We start from the raw sequence: 15,408 nt of genomic DNA on the forward strand, positions 1-15,408 counted from the left end.
AAGAATATTAAAACATTCTACATTTCCAAACTACTACATCCATTTCTCTGTCTCTCACATGGGTGGCTCCAAAGAGCAACGCTTGGCACTTTGGACTTTGCATGCAAAGGTACCAGTCCAATTCTTTGAGGTACTATTTTACTAATCTCGACCTTTTACATTTCTGTCATTTTTGTTATTGATAGCTCCAATCCACCACCAGTAGGTTGAAAGAGACAAATGTTGACTCCTTTCAAAATGTCCAACAGCTTGAACAAGTTACAGAAATACAAACTTTATAATACACATAACATCACTTTCCTACATAAAATAGTGCGACATTACAAAATCCTATCCTGTTTTTCTCAAATGCATTTCAGAGGGCTGATTCCCAGCATTCCTTTTTGAAGATTTCCACACTATTGATAAGGCGAACATAGCACATTTTGAAAGAGATGTGTTCTTAAATCAAACCTAGAGAACCACAATGACGGTATCATTCAGATAGTACAAATGTTTTTTGTATATTAGTATGGAAATTGTGAAATAAAACATTTCTCATGCTGATTTTCAACAGTCGATCTGCAATCATGAAATATAAGCTTTTGCTTGGAGGCCTCAAAGGTACTGATCTAATTTTCTTTTTTAGAATTATTCACAGATCGTATGATATGCTTTGTACAAATCAACTATGTTGTTAGATCAAAATTGATTAAAAAGTGACTATCTCAATTTCAGGACATATAGAAGAGGAAGGAGAAGAAGCTCATGTTTCAAATGCGGAGAGGCAACAACTGTTCATTATTTTCACCTCTATTAATTATATGTATTTTTATAATGTATATATTTATATTTTCCGATAAATATACATAGACATATAGCGATATATAGGGAGATACATACATATAAGTTGATACGTACAAGTTTATAAGTAAATGAGATGTTTTTCCAATTAATACTTCTAAGAACTGAATGGAAAAAAAATCGTAAAGCTTAGATAAGTCCCACTGAGCTTTGTACTTAGATCCCTGTTTTCAGAGTCCAGATTGACAAGCATAACACCATCAACCCACCTGTACCAGGTTGAGCTTTCCATTTTGGCAGAAGAGATTGCATTCACGGGGGAATCTTATCTTTTATTGCAAAATCTTATCTCACATAAAAAGTACTGTTCAACAGAGTCATAGCGTTACTTGAGTCCTTTGTGCAACATCCTTCCCTAACATAGTTCAATAGGCAAAAGTTGAACAGAATAGAAAAGTTATATAATTCTGTTTGTCTTTGACTGTAGAAAATAAAAAATGTGAAATGTCCACATTGCTGCAGCAATTTGCTCCCCAGTCACATGGGAGGTTCCATGGTGTAATGGTTAGCACTTTGGACTTTGAATCCAAGGATCCAAGTTCAAATCTCGGTGGGACCACTTTCATGACTTATGACCAAATCTTTTTCTGTCAAGTGTATTCATAAATATCATAAATCTAACACGGGTAGAGTGAAACATTGATTTATTGATTGTATTTTTAAAGTCTATTTGATGTGAGCAAATGATAGAACTTTTAGAAAACATGGAAATAAAATGGCTCAAAATAATGAGATATTTTGTGAGCTGACTCTGTTTTCTCAACTCATCACAAGAGGCTGATCCAAGATATTACTTGTTTAAATCTTACTGTTATTGATAAGGGGAACACAGAACTTTTTTAATTGGAAAGCCTTCATTAAAAGAAAACTTGAGGAATCAAATTGTGTATTTTGGGGACAGAAGAGATGAACTTTTAAATAACAATCTTGAAATTAAGACACACAGATATTTACACTCTGTTTTTCTAAAGTAGATCCATAACCACAAAGTAGAATCTTTCGAAAGACATGTCAAATGTATTAATCTGAATTCCTCTTTCAAAGAAATTCACAATTAAATGCACTGTGTAAGTCAAGAATGTTGTCAGATAAGAAATCAGCAAAATTAACTATCTTATTACTGATCATAAAGATGAGAAAGGAAAAGAACCTCTTGCTTAAATTGTGGATGGGAAAGAACAATTTTTAGTTTTCAGCTTCAGTACTTATGTTTATGAATAATTCATTTCTTTATATTGTATTATCACTATCTAGATGGATATAGCCATGTGTACATAGATACATACTTATACGTTGATAAGTTTCAGTATAAAACTTTGACGTTATGTTTTTCCAAGTCCAAATTCTAAGAAATTAGTGAAATATTAAATCTCATAATTCAAGCAGGTCCCACCGAGATTTGAACTCAGATCGCTGGATTCAGAGTCCAGAGTGCTATCCATTACACCATGGAACCCTGCCATACATGAGGGATTTTTCCATTGAGACAAAAGAGAGCGCATCAGTGCGGGGGCTTTTCTTACATTGATGAAAAGATATCTCAGTTGAATGCTCATAGTGTAAAGAGCTATAATGTGATTTGATTCTTTTCAGCTGCATTCTCCATAACAGTGTTAAATGTGCAAACGTTTATCAGGAAATGCAATTTACAAAATAATGATCATATTTGACTGAAGAATATTAAAACATTCTACATTTCCAAACTACTACATCCATTTCTCTGTCTCTCACATGGGTGGCTCCAAAGAGCAACGCTTGGCACTTTGGACTTTGCATGCAAAGGTACCAGTCCAATTCTTTGAGGTACTATTTTACTAATCTCGACCTTTTACATTTCTGTCATTTTTGTTATTGATAGCTCCAATCCACCACCAGTAGGTTGAAAGAGACAAATGTTGACTCCTTTCAAAATGTCCAACAGCTTGAACAAGTTACAGAAATACAAACTTTATAATACACATAACATCACTTTCCTACATAAAATAGTGCGACATTACAAAATCCTATCCTGTTTTTCTCAAATGCATTTCAGAGGGCTGATTCCCAGCATTCCTTTTTGAAGATTTCCACACTATTGATAAGGCGAACATAGCACATTTTGAAAGAGATGTGTTCTTAAATCAAACCTAGAGAACCACAATGACGGTATCATTCAGATAGTACAAATGTTTTTTGTATATTAGTATGGAAATTGTGAAATAAAACATTTCTCATGCTGATTTTCAACAGTCGATCTGCAATCATGAAATATAAGCTTTTGCTTGGAGGCCTCAAAGGTACTGATCTAATTTTCTTTTTTAGAATTATTCACAGATCGTATGATATGCTTTGTACAAATCAACTATGTTGTTAGATCAAAATTGATTAAAAAGTGACTATCTCAATTTCAGGACATATAGAAGAGGAAGGAGAAGAAGCTCATGTTTCAAATGCGGAGAGGCAACAACTGTTCATTATTTTCACCTCTATTAATTATATGTATTTTTATAATGTATATATTTATATTTTCCGATAAATATACATAGACATATAGCGATATATAGGGAGATACATACATATAAGTTGATACGTACAAGTTTATAAGTAAATGAGATGTTTTTCCAATTAATACTTCTAAGAACTGAATGGAAAAAAAATCGTAAAGTTTAGATAAGTCCCACTGAGCTTTGTACTTAGATCCCTGTTTTCAGAGTCCAGATTGACAAGCATAACAGCATCAACCCACCTGTACCAGGTTGAGCTTTCCATTTTGGCAGAAGAGATTGCATTCACGGGGGAATCTTATCTTTTATTGCAAAATCTTATCTCACATAAAAAGTACTGTTCAACAGAGTCATAGCGTTACTTGAGTCCTTTGTGCAACATCCTTCCCTAACATAGTTCAATAGGCAAAAGTTGAACAGAATAGAAAAGTTATATAATTCTGTTTGTCTTTGACTGTAGAAAATAAAAAATGTGAAATGTCCACATTGCTGCAGCAATTTGCTCCCCTGTCACATGGGAGGTTCCATGGTGTAATGGTTAGCACTTTGGACTTTGAATCCAAGGATCCGAGTTCAAATCTCGGTGGGACCATTTTCATGACTTATGACCAAATCTTTTTCTGTCAAGTGTATTCATAAATATCATAAATCTAACAAGGGTAGAGTGAAACATTGATTTATTGATTGTATTTTTAAAGTCTATTTGATGTGAGCAAATGATAGAACTTTTAGAAAACATGGAAATAAAATGGCTCAAAATAATGAGATATTTTGTGAGTTGACTCTGTTTTCTCAACTCATCACAAGAGGCTGATCCAAGATATTACTTGTTTAAATCTTACTGTTATTGATAAGGGGAACACAGAACTTTTTTAATTGGAAAGCCTTCATTAAAAGAAAACTTGAGGAATCAAATTGTGTATTTTGGGGACAGAAGAGATGAACTTTTAAATAACAATCTTGAAATTAAGACACACAGATATTTACACTCTGTTTTTCTAAAGTAGATCCATAACCACAAAGTAGAATCTTTCGAAAGACATGTCAAATGTATTAATCTGAATTCCTCTTTCAAAGAAATTCACAATTAAATGCACTGTGTAAGTCAAGAATGTTGTCAGATAAGAAATCAGCAAAATTAACTATCTTATTACTGATCATAAAGATGAGAAAGGAAAAGAACCTCTTGCTTAAATTGTGGATGGGAAAGAACAGTTTTTAGTTTTCAGCTTCAGTACTTATGTTTATGAATAATTCATTTCTTTATATTGTATTATCACTATCTAGATGGATATAGCCATGTGTACATAGATACATACTTATACGTTGATAAGTTTCAGTATAAAACTTTGACGTTATGTTTTTCCAAGTCCAAATTCTAAGAAATTAGTGAAATATTAAATCTCATAATTCAAGCAGGTCCCACCGAGATTTGAACTCGGATCGCTGGATTCAGAGTCCAGAGTGCTATCCATTACACCATGGAACCCTGCCATACATGAGGGATTTTTCCATTGAGACAAAAGAGAGCGCATCAGTGCGGGGGCTTTTCTTACATTGATGAAAAGATATCTCAGTTGAATGCTCATAGTGTAAAGAGCTATAATGTGATTTGATTCTTTTCAGCTGCATTCTCCATAACAGTGTTAAATGTGCAAACGTTTATCAGGAAATGCAATTTACAAAATAATGATCATATTTGACTGAAGAATATTAAAACATTCTACATTTCCAAACTACTACATCCATTTCTCTGTCTCTCACATGGGTGGCTCCAAAGAGCAACGCTTGGCACTTTGGACTTTGCATGCAAAGGTACCAGTCCAATTCTTTGAGGTACTATTTTACTAATCTCGACCTTTTACATTTCTGTCATTTTTGTTATTGATAGCTCCAATCCACCACCAGTAGGTTGAAAGAGACAAATGTTGACTCCTTTCAAAATGTCCAACAGCTTGAACAAGTTACAGAAATACAAACTTTATAATACACATAACATCACTTTCCTACATAAAATAGTGCGACATTACAAAATCCTATCCTGTTTTTCTCAAATGCATTTCAGAGGGCTGATTCCCAGCATTCCTTTTTGAAGATTTCCACACTATTGATAAGGCGAACATAGCACATTTTGAAAGAGATGTGTTCTTAAATCAAACCTAGAGAACCACAATGACGGTATCATTCAGATAGTACAAATGTTTTTTGTATATTAGTATGGAAATTGTGAAATAAAACATTTCTCATGCTGATTTTCAACAGTCGATCTGCAATCATGAAATATAAGCTTTTGCTTGGAGGCCTCAAAGGTACTGATCTAATTTTCTTTTTTAGAATTATTCACAGATCGTATGATATGCTTTGTACAAATCAACTATGTTGTTAGATCAAAATTGATTAAAAAGTGACTATCTCAATTTCAGGACATATAGAAGAGGAAGGAGAAGAAGCTCATGTTTCAAATGCGGAGAGGCAACAACTGTTCATTATTTTCACCTCTATTAATTATATGTATTTTTATAATGTATATATTTATATTTTCCGATAAATATACATAGACATATAGCGATATATAGGGAGATACATACATATAAGTTGATACGTACAAGTTTATAAGTAAATGAGATGTTTTTCCAATTAATACTTCTAAGAACTGAATGGAAAAAAAATCGTAAAGTTTAGATAAGTCCCACTGAGCTTTGTACTTAGATCCCTGTTTTCAGAGTCCAGATTGACAAGCATAACAGCATCAACCCACCTGTACCAGGTTGAGCTTTCCATTTTGGCAGAAGAGATTGCATTCACGGGGGAATCTTATCTTTTATTGCAAAATCTTATCTCACATAAAAAGTACTGTTCAACAGAGTCATAGCGTTACTTGAGTCCTTTGTGCAACATCCTTCCCTAACATAGTTCAATAGGCAAAAGTTGAACAGAATAGAAAAGTTATATAATTCTGTTTGTCTTTGACTGTAGAAAATAAAAAATGTGAAATGCCCACATTGCTGCAGCAATTTGCTCCCCTGTCACATGGGAGGTTCCATGGTGTAATGGTTAGCACTTTGGACTTTGAATCCAAGGATCCGAGTTCAAATCTCGGTGGGACCATTTTCATGACTTATGACCAAATCTTTTTCTGTCAAGTGTATTCATAAATATCATAAATCTAACAAGGGTAGAGTGAAACATTGATTTATTGATTGTATTTTTAAAGTCTATTTGATGTGAGCAAATGATAGAACTTTTAGAAAACATGGAAATAAAATGGCTCAAAATAATGAGATATTTTGTGAGTTGACTCTGTTTTCTCAACTCATCACAAGAGGCTGATCCAAGATATTACTTGTTTAAATCTTACTGTTATTGATAAGGGGAACACAGAACTTTTTTAATTGGAAAGCCTTCATTAAAAGAAAACTTGAGGAATCAAATTGTGTATTTTGGGGACAGAAGAGATGAACTTTTAAATAACAATCTTGAAATTAAGACACACAGATATTTACACTCTGTTTTTCTAAAGTAGATCCATAACCACAAAGTAGAATCTTTCGAAAGACATGTCAAATGTATTAATCTGAATTCCTCTTTCAAAGAAATTCACAATTAAATGCACTGTGTAAGTCAAGAATGTTGTCAGATAAGAAATCAGCAAAATTAACTATCTTATTACTGATCATAAAGATGAGAAAGGAAAAGAACCTCTTGCTTAAATTGTGGATGGGAAAGAACAGTTTTTAGTTTTCAGCTTCAGTACTTATGTTTATGAATAATTCTTTTCTTTATATTGTATTATCACTATCTAGATGGATATAGCCATGTGTACATAGATACATACTTATACGTTGATAAGTTTCAGTATAAAACTTTGACGTTATGTTTTTCCAAGTCCAAATTCTAAGAAATTAGTGAAATATTAAATCTCATAATTCAAGCAGGTCCCACCGAGATTTGAACTCGGATCGCTGGATTCAGAGTCCAGAGTGCTAACCATTACACCATGGAACCCTGCCATACATGAGGGATTTTTCCATTGAGACAAAAGAGAGCGCATCAGTGCGGGGGCTTTTCTTACATTGATGAAAAGATATCTCAGTTGAATGCTCATAGTGTAAAGAGCTATAATGTGATTTGATTCTTTTCAGCTGCATTCTCCATAACAGTGTTAAATGTGCAAACGTTTATCAGGAAATGCAATTTACAAAATAATGATCATATTTGACTGAAGAATATTAAAACATTCTACATTTCCAAACTACTACATCCATTTCTCTGTCTCTCACATGGGTGGCTCCAAAGAGCAACGCTTGGCACTTTGGACTTTGCATGCAAAGGTACCAGTCCAATTCTTTGAGGTACTATTTTACTAATCTCGACCTTTTACATTTCTGTCATCTTTTGTTATTGATAGCTCCAATCCAACACCAGTAGGTTGAAAGAGACAAATGTTGACTCCTTTCAAAATGTCCAACAGCTTGAACAAGTTACAGAAATACGAACTTTATAATACACATAACATCACATTCCTACACAAAATAGTGCGACATTACAAAATCCTATCCTGTTTTTCTCAAATGCATATCAGAGGGCTGATTCCCAGCATTCCTTTTTGAAGATTTCCACACTATTGATAAGGCGAACATAGCACATTTTGAAAGAGATGTGTTCTTAAATCAAACCTAGAGAACCACAATGACGGTATCATTCAGATAGTACAAATGTTTTTTGTAAATTAGTATGGAAATTGTGAAATAAAACATTTCTCATGCTGATTTTCAACAGTCGATCTGCAATCATGAAATATAAGCTTTTGCTTGGAGGCCTCAAAGGTACTGATCTAATTTTCTTTTTTAGAATTATTCACAGATCATATGATATGCTTTGTACAAATCAACTATGTTGTTAGATCAAAATTGATTAAAAAGTGACTATCTCAATTTCAGGACATATAGAAGAGGAAGGAGAAGAAGCTCATGTTTCAAATGCGGAGAGGCAACAACTGTTCATTATTTTCACCTCTATTAATTATATGTATTTTTATAATGTATATATTTATATTTTCCGATAAATATACATAGACATATAGCGATATATAGGGAGATACATACATATAAGTTGATACGTACAAGTTTATAAGTAAATGAGATGTTTTTCCAATTAATACTTCTAAGAACTGAATGGAAAAAAAATCGTAAAGTTTAGATAAGTCCCACTGAGCTTTGTACTTAGATCCCTGTTTTCAGAGTCCAGATTGACAAGCATAACAGCATCAACCCACCTGTACCAGGTTGAGCTTTCCATTTTGGCAGAAGAGATTGCATTCACGGGGGAATCTTATCTTTTATTGCAAAATCTTATCTCACATAAAAAGTACTGTTCAACAGAGTCATAGCGTTACTTGAGTCCTTTGTGCAACATCCTTCCCTAACATAGTTCAATAGGCAAAAGTTGAACAGAATAGAAAAGTTATATAATTCTGTTTGTCTTTGACTGTAGAAAATAAAAAATGTGAAATGTCCACATTGCTGCAGCAATTTGCTCCCCTGTCACATGGGAGGTTCCATGGTGTAATGGTTAGCACTTTGGACTTTGAATCCAAGGATCCGAGTTCAAATCTCGGTGGGACCATTTTCATGACTTATGACCAAATCTTTTTCTGTCAAGTGTATTCATAAATATCATAAATCTAACAAGGGTAGAGTGAAACATTGATTTATTGATTGTATTTTTAAAGTCTATTTGATGTGAGCAAATGATAGAACTTTTAGAAAACATGGAAATAAAATGGCTCAAAATAATGAGATATTTTGTGAGTTGACTCTGTTTTCTCAACTCATCACAAGAGGCTGATCCAAGATATTACTTGTTTAAATCTTACTGTTATTGATAAGGGGAACACGGAACTTTTTTAATTGGAAAGCCTTCATTAAAAGAAAACTTGAGGAATCAAATTGTGTATTTTGGGGACAGAAGAGATGAACTTTTAAATAACAATCTTGAAATTAAGACACACAGATATTTACACTCTGTTTTTCTAAAGTAGATCCATAACCACAAAGTAGAATCTTTCGAAAGACATGTCAAATGTATTAATCTGAATTCCTCTTTCAAAGAAATTCACAATTAAATGCACTGTGTAAGTCAAGAATGTTGTCAGATAAGAAATCAGCAAAATTAACTATCTTATTACTGATCATAAAGATGAGAAAGGAAAAGAACCTCTTGCTTAAATTGTGGATGGGAAAGAACAGTTTTTAGTTTTCAGCTTCAGTACTTATGTTTATGAATAATTCTTTTCTTTATATTGTATTATCACTATCTAGATGGATATAGCCATGTGTACATAGATACATACTTATACGTTGATAAGTTTCAGTATAAAACTTTGACGTTATGTTTTTCCAAGTCCAAATTCTAAGAAATTAGTGAAATATTAAATCTCATAATTCAAGCAGGTCCCACCGAGATTTGAACTCGGATCGCTGGATTCAGAGTCCAGAGTGCTAACCATTACACCATGGAACCCTGCCATACATGAGGGATTTTTCCATTGAGACAAAAGAGAGCGCATCAGTGCGGGGGCTTTTCTTACATTGATGAAAAGATATCTCAGTTGAATGCTCATAGTGTAAAGAGCTATAATGTGATTTGATTCTTTTCAGCTGCATTCTCCATAACAGTGTTAAATGTGCAAACGTTTATCAGGAAATGCAATTTACAAAATAATGATCATATTTGACTGAAGAATATTAAAACATTCTACATTTCCAAACTACTACATCCATTTCTCTGTCTCTCACATGGGTGGCTCCAAAGAGCAACGCTTGGCACTTTGGACTTTGCATGCAAAGGTACCAGTCCAATTCTTTGAGGTACTATTTTACTAATCTCGACCTTTTACATTTCTGTCATCTTTTGTTATTGATAGCTCCAATCCAACACCAGTAGGTTGAAAGAGACAAATGTTGACTCCTTTCAAAATGTCCAACAGCTTGAACAAGTTACAGAAATACGAACTTTATAATACACATAACATCACATTCCTACACAAAATAGTGCGACATTACAAAATCCTATCCTGTTTTTCTCAAATGCATATCAGAGGGCTGATTCCCAGCATTCCTTTTTGAAGATTTCCACACTATTGATAAGGCGAACATAGCACATTTTGAAAGAGATGTGTTCTTAAATCAAACCTAGAGAACCACAATGACGGTATCATTCAGATAGTACAAATGTTTTTTGTAAATTAGTATGGAAATTGTGAAATAAAACATTTCTCATGCTGATTTTCAACAGTCGATCTGCAATCATGAAATATAAGCTTTTGCTTGGAGGCCTCAAAGGTACTGATCTAATTTTCTTTTTTAGAATTATTCACAGATCGTATGATATGCTTTGTACAAATCAACTATGTTGTTAGATCAAAATTGATTAAAAAGTGACTATCTCAATTTCAGGACATATAGAAGAGGAAGGAGAAGAAGCTCATGTTTCAAATGCGGAGAGGCAACAACTGTTCATTATTTTCACCTCTATTAATTATATGTATTTTTATAATGTATATATTTATATTTTCCGATAAATATACATAGACATATAGCGATATATAGGGAGATACATACATATAAGTTGATACGTACAAGTTTATAAGTAAATGAGATGTTTTTCCAATTAATACTTCTAAGAACTGAATGGAAAAAAAATCGTAAAGCTTAGATAAGTCCCACTGAGCTTTGTACTTAGATCCCTGTTTTCAGAGTCCAGATTGACAAGCATAACAGCATCAACCCACCTGTACCAGGTTGAGCTTTCCATTTTGGCAGAAGAGATTGCATTCACGGGGGAATCTTATCTTTTATTGCAAAATCTTATCTCACATAAAAAGTACTGTTCAACAGAGTCATAGCGTTACTTGAGTCCTTTGTGCAACATCCTTCCCTAACATAGTTCAATAGGCAAAAGTTGAACAGAATAGAAAAGTTATATAATTCTGTTTGTCTTTGACTGTAGAAAATAAAAAATGTGAAATGTCCACATTGCTGCAGCAATTTGCTCCCCTGTCACATGGGAGGTTCCATGGTGTAATGGTTAGCACTTTGGACTTTGAATCCAAGGATCCGAGTTCAAATCTCGGTGGGACCACTTTCATGACTTATGACCAAATCTTTTTCTGTCAAGTGTATTCATAAATATCATAAATCTAACACGGGTAGAGTGAAACATTGATTTATTGATTGTATTTTTAAAGTCTATTTGATGTGAGCAAATGATAGAACTTTTAGAAAACATGGAAATAAAATGGCTCAAAATAATGAGATATTTTGTGAGCTGACTCTGTTTTCTCAACTCATCACAAGAGGCTGATCCAAGATATTACTTGTTTAAATCTTACTGTTATTGATAAGGGGAACACGGAACTTTTTTAATTGGAAAGCCTTCATTAAAAGAAAACTTGAGGAATCAAATTGTGTATTTTGGGGACAGAAGAGATGAACTTTTAAATAACAATCTTGAAATTAAGACACACAGATATTTACACTCTGTTTTTCTAAAGTAGATCCATAACCACAAAGTAGAATCTTTCGAAAGACATGTCAAATGTATTAATCTGAATTCCTCTTTCAAAGAAATTCACAATTAAATGCACTGTGTAAGTCAAGAATGTTGTCAGAGAAGAAATCAGCAAAATTAACTATCTTATTACTGATCATAAAGATGAGAAAGGAAAAGAACCTCTTGCTTAAATTGTGGATGGGAAAGAACAGTTTTTAGTTTTCAGCTTCAGTACTTATGTTTATGAATAATTCTTTTCTTTATATTGTATTATCACTATCTAGATGGATATAGCCATGTGTACATAGATACATACTTATACGTTGATAAGTTTCAGTATAAAACTTTGACGTTATGTTTTTCCAAGTCCAAATTCTAAGAAATTAGTGAAATATTAAATCTCATAATTCAAGCAGGTCCCACCGAGATTTGATCTCGGATCGCTGGATTCAGAGTCCAGAGTGCTAACCATTACACCATGGAACCCTGCCATACATGAGGGATTTTTCCATTGAGACAAAAGAGAGCGCATCAGTGCGGGGGCTTTTCTTACATTGATGAAAAGATATCTCAGTTGAATGCTCATAGTGTAAAGAGCTATAATGTGATTTGATTCTTTTCAGCTGCATTCTCCATAACAGTGTTAAATGTGCAAACGTTTATCAGGAAATGCAATTTACAAAATAATGATCATATTTGACTGAAGAATATTAAAACATTCTACATTTCCAAACTACTACATCCATTTCTCTGTCTCTCACATGGGTGGCTCCAAAGAGCAACGCTTGGCACTTTGGACTTTGCATGCAAAGGTACCAGTCCAATTCTTTGAGGTACTATTTTACTAATCTCGACCTTTTACATTTCTGTCATTTTTGTTATTGATAGCTCCAATCCACCACCAGTAGGTTGAAAGAGACAAATGTTGACTCCTTTCAAAATGTCCAACAGCTTGAACAAGTTACAGAAATACAAACTTTATAATACACATAACATCACATTCCTACATAAAATAGTGCGACATTACAAAATCCTATCCTGTTTTTCTCAAATGCATTTCAGAGGGCTGATTCCCAGCATTCCTTTTTGAAGATTTCCACACTATTGATAAGGCGAACATAGCACATTTTGAAAGAGATGTGTTCTTAAATCAAACCTAGAGAACCACAATGACGGTATCATTCAGATAGTACAAATGTTTTTTGTATATTAGTATGGAAATTGTGAAATAAAACATTTCTCATGCTGATTTTCAACAGTCGATCTGCAATCATGAAATATAAGCTTTTGCTTGGAGGCCTCAAAGGTACTGATCTAATTTTCTTTTTTAGAATTATTCACAGATCGTATGATATGCTTTGTACAAATCAACTATGTTGTTAGATCAAAATTGATTAAAAAGTGACTATCTCAATTTCAGGACATATAGAAGAGGAAGGAGAAGAAGCTCATGTTTCAAATGCGGAGAGGCAACAACTGTTCATTATTTTCACCTCTATTAATTATATGTATTTTTATAATGTATATATTTATATTTTCCGATAAATATACATAGACATATAGCGATATATAGGGAGATACATACATATAAGTTGATACGTACAAGTTTATAAGTAAATGAGATGTTTTTCCAATTAATACTTCTAAGAACTGAATGGAAAAAAAATCGTAAAGCTTAGATAAGTCCCACTGAGCTTTGTACTTAGATCCCTGTTTTCAGAGTCCAGATTGACAAGCATAACACCATCAACCCACCTGTACCAGGTTGAGCTTTCCATTTTGGCAGAAGAGATTGCATTCACGGGGGAATCTTATCTTTTATTGCAAAATCTTATCTCACATAAAAAGTACTGTTCAACAGAGTCATAGCGTTACTTGAGTCCTTTGTGCAACATCCTTCCCTAACATAGTTCAATAGGCAAAAGTTGAACAGAATAGAAAAGTTATATAATTCTGTTTGTCTTTGACTGTAGAAAATAAAAAATGTGAAATGTCCACATTGCTGCAGCAATTTGCTCCCCTGTCACATGGGAGGTTCCATGGTGTAATGGTTAGCACTTTGGACTTTGAATCCAAGGATCCGAGTTCAAATCTCGGTGGGACCACTTTCATGACTTATGACCAAATCTTTTTCTGTCAAGTGTATTCATAAATATCATAAATCTAACACGGGTAGAGTGAAACATTGATTTATTGATTGTATTTTTAAAGTCTATTTGATGTGAGCAAATGATAGAACTTTTAGAAAACATGGAAATAAAATGGCTCAAAATAATGAGATATTTTGTGAGCTGACTCTGTTTTCTCAACTCATCACAAGAGGCTGATCCAAGATATTATTTGTTTAAATCTTACTGTTATTGATAAGGGGAACACGGAACTTTTTTAATTGGAAAGCCTTCATTAAAAGAAAACTTGAGGAATCAAATTGTGTATTTTGGGGACAGAAGAGATGAACTTTTAAATAACAATCTTGAAATTAAGACACACAGATATTTACACTCTGTTTTTCTAAAGTAGATCCATAACCACAAAGTAGAATCTTTCGAAAGACATGTCAAATGTATTAATCTGAATTCCTCTTTCAAAGAAATTCACAATTAAATGCACTGTGTAAGTCAAGAATGTTGTCAGATAAGAAATCAGCAAAATTAACTATCTTATTACTGATCATAAAGATGAGAAAGGAAAAGAACCTCTTGCTTAAATTGTGGATGGGAAAGAACAGTTTTTAGTTTTCAGCTTCAGTACTTATGTTTATGAATAATTCTTTTCTTTATATTGTATTATCACTATCTAGATGGATATAGCCATGTGTACATAGATACATACTTATACGTTGATAAGTTTCAGTATAAAACTTTGACGTTATGTTTTTCCAAGTCCAAATTCTAAGAAATTAGTGAAATATTAAATCTCATAATTCAAGCAGGTCCCACCGAGATTTGAACTCGGATCGCTGGATTCAGAGTCCAGAGTGCTAACCATTACACCATGGAACCCTGCCATACATGAGGGATTTTTCCATTGAGACAAAAGAGAGCGCATCAGTGCGGGGGCTTTTCTTACATTGATGAAAAGATATCTCAGTTGAATGCTCATAGTGTAAAGAGCTATAATGTGATTTGATTCTTTTCAGCTGCATTCTCCATAACAGTGTTAAATGTGCAAACGTTTATCAGGAAATGCAATTTACAAAATAATGATCATATTTGACTGAAGAATATTAAAACATTCTACATTTCCAAACTACTACATCCATTTCTGTCTCTCACATGGGTGGCTCCAAAGAGCAACAGTTGGCACTTTGGACTTTGCATGCAAAGGTACCAGTCCAATTCTTTGAGGTACGATTTTACTAATCTCGACCTTTTACATTTCTGTCATCTTTTGTTATTGATAGTTCCAATCCAACACCAGTAGGTTGAAAGAGAAAAATGTTGAATCCTTTCAAAATGTCCAACAGCTTGAACAAGTTACAGAAATACGAACTTTATAATACACATAACATCACATTCCTACACAAAAT

The 15,408-nt window shown here is 33.4% G+C and overlaps 11 non-coding genes across 11 annotated transcripts; 6 read left to right on the forward strand and 5 right to left on the reverse strand.

Moving 5' to 3' along the window:
* The first annotated feature begins 1,330 nt into the window (after window positions 1–1,330).
* On the forward strand, window positions 1,331–1,402 carry TRNAQ-UUG (transfer RNA glutamine (anticodon UUG)). The gene has a single exon. It is a non-coding gene; the product is annotated as a tRNA-Gln (tRNA).
* Window positions 1,403–3,846: 2,444 nt separating this feature from the next.
* On the forward strand, window positions 3,847–3,918 carry TRNAQ-UUG (transfer RNA glutamine (anticodon UUG)). Its single transcript has one exon. It is a non-coding gene; the product is annotated as a tRNA-Gln (tRNA).
* An 825-nt stretch (window positions 3,919–4,743) lies between these two features.
* Window positions 4,744–4,815, reverse strand: TRNAQ-CUG (transfer RNA glutamine (anticodon CUG)). The gene has a single exon. It is a non-coding gene; the product is annotated as a tRNA-Gln (tRNA).
* Window positions 4,816–6,362: 1,547 nt separating this feature from the next.
* Window positions 6,363–6,434, forward strand: TRNAQ-UUG (transfer RNA glutamine (anticodon UUG)). The gene has a single exon. It is a non-coding gene; the product is annotated as a tRNA-Gln (tRNA).
* Window positions 6,435–7,259: 825 nt separating this feature from the next.
* On the reverse strand, window positions 7,260–7,331 carry TRNAQ-CUG (transfer RNA glutamine (anticodon CUG)). Its single transcript has one exon. It is a non-coding gene; the product is annotated as a tRNA-Gln (tRNA).
* A 1,548-nt stretch (window positions 7,332–8,879) lies between these two features.
* TRNAQ-UUG (transfer RNA glutamine (anticodon UUG)) lies at window positions 8,880–8,951 on the forward strand. The gene has a single exon. It is a non-coding gene; the product is annotated as a tRNA-Gln (tRNA).
* Window positions 8,952–9,776: 825 nt separating this feature from the next.
* On the reverse strand, window positions 9,777–9,848 carry TRNAQ-CUG (transfer RNA glutamine (anticodon CUG)). Its single transcript has one exon. It is a non-coding gene; the product is annotated as a tRNA-Gln (tRNA).
* Window positions 9,849–11,396: 1,548 nt separating this feature from the next.
* On the forward strand, window positions 11,397–11,468 carry TRNAQ-UUG (transfer RNA glutamine (anticodon UUG)). Its single transcript has one exon. It is a non-coding gene; the product is annotated as a tRNA-Gln (tRNA).
* An 825-nt stretch (window positions 11,469–12,293) lies between these two features.
* Window positions 12,294–12,365, reverse strand: TRNAQ-CUG (transfer RNA glutamine (anticodon CUG)). Its single transcript has one exon. It is a non-coding gene; the product is annotated as a tRNA-Gln (tRNA).
* A 1,547-nt stretch (window positions 12,366–13,912) lies between these two features.
* TRNAQ-UUG (transfer RNA glutamine (anticodon UUG)) lies at window positions 13,913–13,984 on the forward strand. Its single transcript has one exon. It is a non-coding gene; the product is annotated as a tRNA-Gln (tRNA).
* Window positions 13,985–14,809: 825 nt separating this feature from the next.
* Window positions 14,810–14,881, reverse strand: TRNAQ-CUG (transfer RNA glutamine (anticodon CUG)). The gene has a single exon. It is a non-coding gene; the product is annotated as a tRNA-Gln (tRNA).
* Window positions 14,882–15,408: the final 527 nt, after the last annotated feature.

Source organism: Lissotriton vulgaris, chromosome 4_1 (genome assembly GCF_964263255.1).
Source record: "Lissotriton vulgaris chromosome 4_1, aLisVul1.2, whole genome shotgun sequence".
NCBI lineage: Eukaryota > Metazoa > Chordata > Amphibia > Caudata > Salamandridae > Lissotriton > Lissotriton vulgaris.